This window comes from Anser brachyrhynchus, assembly GCF_964034855.1.
Source record: "Anser brachyrhynchus genome assembly, chromosome: 2".
Taxonomy (NCBI): domain Eukaryota; kingdom Metazoa; phylum Chordata; class Aves; order Anseriformes; family Anatidae; genus Anser; species Anser brachyrhynchus.
Window position 1 is genome coordinate 53479792 of NC_137695.1, and position 6000 is coordinate 53485791.

Consider the following 6000-nt stretch of genomic DNA (forward strand, 5'->3'; position numbering starts at 1 on the left):
GTTTGCTCAATGCTGGTTGTAGGTAATGGAATGAAATTCCATGCTGGTGACCAGAGTGTGATTCAGACTGATGCCTACAACTCGTGTGCTTTAAATGTCCCATCTGTTGTTGAGTGTGAGAACAGGCTAGTTGTGCTCAACTGAGCATAAAATGTTGTGTCTACTCCCTTCCTGGGTGGTGTTTGTGGGGACGAGTGTACAAATGGTTAGTTGGCAATGGGTTACAGATTACAGGAGAAGCTTGGGGACGATAAAACACACAACAAAAGGGACCATAATTGTTTGGCACGTAGTGTGAGTTGGGGGTCTGAAAGAAATTAATGTGATGAAATCCTGACATCATGGGAAATTTAACTTTGCATAGTTAAGATCTCATTACAGTATACTGTAAAGGGGAAAACTGTTTTATGGTGCTTGGAATGCTTTGCTGCACAGACACCCTTCCCAACTGCTCATAACTCCTGGGGTTACTGGGGTGCATTAGAGCAGTTCATTTCACCACACTAGCTACTTCACACCAGTATCACAGTTGGAGAAAAGTAGTCCACTTCATCTGGACTCTAGGAGTGATCAGGTGTGCACAATTTTACGGAGGAGGGTACTTCAACTGGTTGCCACATATTGCCCTATTTTGTCAAACATCTGCTATTCTTATAGCATTTCTTATTCCAGGTTAGGGAAAATGAGTAAACTGTGACCTGCAAAGAAACTTGCTCAATCTGATGGCATTCAGTAAATAAAACATACTATTTAATGACGCAAATTTAGACGATTTGTTTCTTCTTTGAGTACCTCCATTCCATTCCTTCCCTGTGAGCTTGCATTCTTTCTTATCCTTTCTTCCAGCAGAAGCTGCCTCACCCAAGCTACCAGCACCTCATTTTGTTTTATGGAAGAAGATGAGTCTTCAGAAAGAAAGTACTAGTCTAAGCAAGGTGTCTGCTTCCCTGAAAACAAAAATGCTGCTTCTCCTGTAGAGCGGATTTGTTCAGTGCTTAGAAGTTATTGTGCTGCAGTGTCTCTCCTTTAGCTGCGTAGTGCCAGGTTCCCATAGCCTTTGGGCAATGTTAGAAACTCCCATTTGCTAATAAGCAGAATTAAAAGGCCTCTTCTGTTGTGCTATGTTATTTTTAATGTAGCAAACTCCAGAAACATAGTAATTCAAAGCAAGAGATAAAATACATCACTGATGTCAGTTGAATGTATTAAATTTGATATCCACTAGTGGCTTTATGAGCCATAAAAGTCAACATCTAATAATCATTAACTACAAGATCTCTATACAAGAGATTATAAAGGGCTATGTGTGACAGGGTCTGCAGAGTTTAAGTAGGAAACAGCAGAATGAAACAAGTGAGCAAGTTACTGAATCAACCACACAGATAATCAATAACATAGAGAAGAATGTTCCAACTCAAAGGACATCTTAATCTCCAAGTATTACAGTAGTATTAAGGAAATAAAAAAGCAGATAGCAGCTTGGTTATGCTGCAGCAGCCTTAGTTTGTTTCTGTCTTACTTGGATTGTCTAGTAAGCAGAAAGGGCGATCTGAATGATGCAGAAGGATAAAACAGAGCCTAACAGCAGTTAGCAGGTTTGGCTCTGTGAGAAATAAATTACTTGGTACAGATTTGAGCCTCCTGCACTTCCCTATCTCCTCCCCATCCAGCTCTAAAAAGAGACACCTCCTTGTCTGGGTTCATTTGTTGTTGCTTTTTTCCCTCTAAGCATATGTTTGCATTCCCACAACCTTTCAACTTTAACTGATTCTGAAACAGTGCTGAACTAAATCATTCACTTATGCTTTTGTTTTTAAGATCAAGCTTGTGTCTGTTTTATTGCATGCCCTGTGATCCTGAATCAAGTGATACCTTACTTGTAGGCAGAAGGGATTCATTTTTATATTGATTTGAACCTAAACCAGAAGTGTTTAGTGGACCACTGTTAAGTGTCATCCTACAAGAAAATGAAGCCTAACTGGCAGTCAATTTGCAGTATTTACTGTCTCTACAGATTTACCGGGATTGCATATGGAAAATTGTGGAAATGAAATAATCTAAATTCACTGATAAATTTTCAGTTTCTACTGATTTATTGTGACATGTTAAAATCAGACCTAAATAATTTTATATAGCCTTGCCACAGCATACTTCTGTGGGTAAAACCAGAATCGATGTATGAATTGCCACTGTGGGACAACAGAATTATACATTGCTCTCCCCATCAAGGAGCCTCCTCCATGGAACTTCTGCTAGGCAAGAAGAAAAACATCAAGCAGCAGGTAAGAGGAAGTTCCTAATCTTTGTAAAGAAGTGGGTATCTTGTGCCCTTGTACAAATAGTTGTGAAAGGATGTAATGGATTGTATTTTTCAGTTCAGAAAGGAAAGGATGTAATAAATTGTATTTTTGAGTTCAGAAAGTTTATTCTAGGATAGCTATTCCAACAACAACAACAAAAATGCGCATTTGGATTATCAGGTTTAAAATGAGAATTAAAATCACTATCAAACTTAAGTTTTCATGCCATTATAGGAGGATGGAGGAACTCCTATCTTGCCCTCTCTAGGAGCAGTCCACCATTGTAGAGCTGAATGAACCTTAGATGCATAGTATGTCAAAGAGCAACAGAGCTTCCGCTGTCAGCCTTCTGTCAGCTACATTTCTTATCATGGTCTTTGAAAGACATTTACTTGCTCTGTATCCTGCAGAAGCCTTGCGTGCTCCTTGTATGCTTTAATAAGTTTGGAACCTCTTGTGATTGTATTCTGCAGAAATCCAGGACTAAAGTTACAGCTTTCTAAGTTGCAGCAGTGAGAACAGTATTTCAGCCTTTCACATCAAAGTTGTTGTCATAAGAGGGTTCAATAGTATATTTCCTGTTCTTGTTGCATGCACTGCTGTAAAAATTAAGTCATCAGCATATAAATACTTTCTTGGCCTCTGAATATCTGATTTTTTTGTGTGTGTTGAGTAGCTGCCCATTTCATTCCTTTTTCCACACTTACTGACTCATCTAACTAAGAATAATTGGTAACAAATTATTACAAATAAAAGTTACATTGGGTAACTGCCAGTTATACTTCACATTGGTACAAATGTAGGAAAGCTGAGGATACTCATTAATACTATCTTATCTGCCAGGAAATCCATGAAACTGCAATTCTAGTGATTTCCATTCACAGCAGTAACTTGAGCAAAAGCCCTGGAATAGTTTCAGTAGTAAAGTCTGGTCCTGTGGACAGGCTTGCACTGTGGTCCTGCATGGTGTGCTTGTGAGCAAGGAAAGGAGGAGATGAAAGTCTGCTCCTTTGGGAGAAAATATCCACAGAGGGAACATATTTTACTTTGTTTCCTTGATATGTTCAGCAATCTGGTCCAAACTCAATTGACAGGTAGAATTGACAAGGTCTCCTTGCTTAAAGAAAAAAAAAAAATATGACAGTGTACTAACTAAATTGATTTCCTAATTGTCAGAGTTCAGTTATCTAGACATGCTATTCATGTTTCAGGCAGTAAAAGCAAGCTGGTGTGATGGCAACAGATGAGCGCAAAACTTTTCTCCTCTTTTCTTAGGCATTTCAGAGTTAGTTGTAAAGCAAAAGTTTTGTCCTTATGGAAAAGGAATGCTATAGGTGATTCTTTTCTTATCTGGTAGTTGTCAGTATGGGTTAAGCTTTAAATAAGACAAAGACCTGAGCAAAAGTTAAGTTTTAAATAAACAACCTCATCCTATCATGCAGTATGATCTTAAAATAAGAGCTATATGCATATAAATGCCAATTAGCCTTTTGCTCACTTTTCTTTCTTTTATTATTTTTAATTCTTATTTTTTTCCCTCAGTTCTTGGCACACTAGACATTTTCATTTCAAAATACCATAGCTGCAGCTCATCTAGTCCTCTTAGGAAAAAAAGTTTTCAGTCACAATAGTTTCTATAGGCTGAAGCTAATTTGCCAGAAACTAGAATCAAACTGCTTTAAACTGAGGCTGCTGCCTTTCTGTTCTGCCTCCTTTTATCTACAGTTCTTGCTTGCACCAGCGATGTAATGCTGGGCAACTGCCTGGAGAGAAGTTCAGGTAGCTCATCTGAGTGAAACAGTGTTTTGATGGGATTCATTTTGAGCTGGTTCAGGTTGCTGAACTGGCTTGCTGTGCTGTTGCGTGTGTGCTGTTGCAAGGAAAGGGCTGACTTGCGTTGGCTTGAGCTGCAGGAGAACTGCATTTGGGGCCAAAGACTAAGATTGCATGAGGCTTAAATCTGAACTGCCTCTTGCTGGTATGACTTTGGAAAGGTCCTTGCTCTACCACTTGACTTCAATTACAGAGTTGCAGTAGCATGCTGTGGCCACACAAATATGTGACTGGAAACAAGAGTACTGTTGTGCAAGCACTCCGGGGTAGAGCCTTAAAGTTGTTCAGAGACCTCGACACAACTTCAGAGATAGGTATGCTCAGGAACTGCAGGGCTAAGGTCACAGCCCACAGTGCAGTCAACGTGTTGCTGAAATATTGGGTTTTGGGTTTCGCAGTACTTCAGTGATCTGCTCTGATCAGCTTGGGATTGGCGTATCATAAAGGGCCATGTAAAGTTGCTGTCACCCTGTCCTCTCTCCTAGGCTAGAAACTCCTGTTTGATCCCTACGGGTACATACATAATGACTTTTTCTTTTTTTTTTTTTTCCTACAAACAAGCTTGAAGTACAACGTGCTGCTGCCTCCCAGGAAGTGTTGTTTATGTGGGTAGAACAGACTTCATGTTTCAGGACTCCCAATCTGTCTTTTTGTTAGCTGTAGAAATCACTTTAGAAAACAACTGGCATGTGAGTGGGTGGTTCTGGTTGGTTGTGGTTTTGGGGATTCTTTTCTTTTGTTCATTACTTTCCTTATGCACATGCTGCTAAATTTCTATTTGTTAAGGAAGTACAAAGGAGGAAAAAGTAAGTTCTGCGTCATTTCAGTTTGCCTTTGTGCTTAGATCTGGTCAGAGCCAGCCAAATTCTGGGCACTCAGCAATGTCAGCAAACATAAAGCAGATATCTAGAAAAGGACTTGGAGCTTTAAAGTCACAGTAAGACTTTGTTATAAACTTCTGCTTTGAAGACTTGCAGGATGACACATGCAAAAAATGTTAACTTCCATTAAAGGCTCTCGTGAGATTTGTTACCAAATGTTAGCAAAAACTCAGCAGGACATTTCAAGGGGTACATTCCAAAAGTTTCTATCACGCATTTGACAAAAACATCTTTAAAAAAGCAATTAGTATAAAGGAAGAAACACTGTACTTGCGTTGGATTGATATTAAATGCAAATTAGGTTTCTGGGACCAATTTAGGAAAACAATGACATTTAGTGAGAGCTAATGGAAATGTGTGAGAATAGAAATGGCCTTAGTTTGGCCTTCTGTTCACTGTTCCCAGAGTATGTAGAAAGCAAGTGACTATATATCTAAATTGTGAAAGACCTGAAAAAAAATAAGTTTATCATAAGTGTTCTTGATGAGGCATTCTGGGCATCTTGCTCTTTCTAATTCCACATTTTTGTAAGTCTTTCCCATGGATTATCTTGCAGTTATTTAAGAGTTTGTCTGTGTGAGTATATACAATGCCTGTGTGTGTGTTCTGGTATATTTTTGTCTTTCTCCTTTTCATTCTGTAGTCGATGGCTTGAGAAGGCTTGCATGAGTTTAGGGAAAGGAAAATGAAGTTTAAGAACTGATACTGTATCTTGTTCTAAGGCTCTGAAATCCAGTCGTCTTGAAATAAATGGCACCGCTGGGGCCAGTGAGCAAGAGTGCCATCTGCCCTGTGCCCAGGCCTGCTCGAAAGACAAATGGCTCCATTGTTTCTGTGGTGTGTAAATACCACCCGTCCTGGGAGGCAAGGGTTGCACGTGGTGAGGTAGGTGCTTAAAGATCTTGGATCAAATACATGTAGAAGATTTTGAAGATAAGGAGTCAGTAATGATAAGATTTGTCTGCTTTCTGGCCATGTTTTGGTGG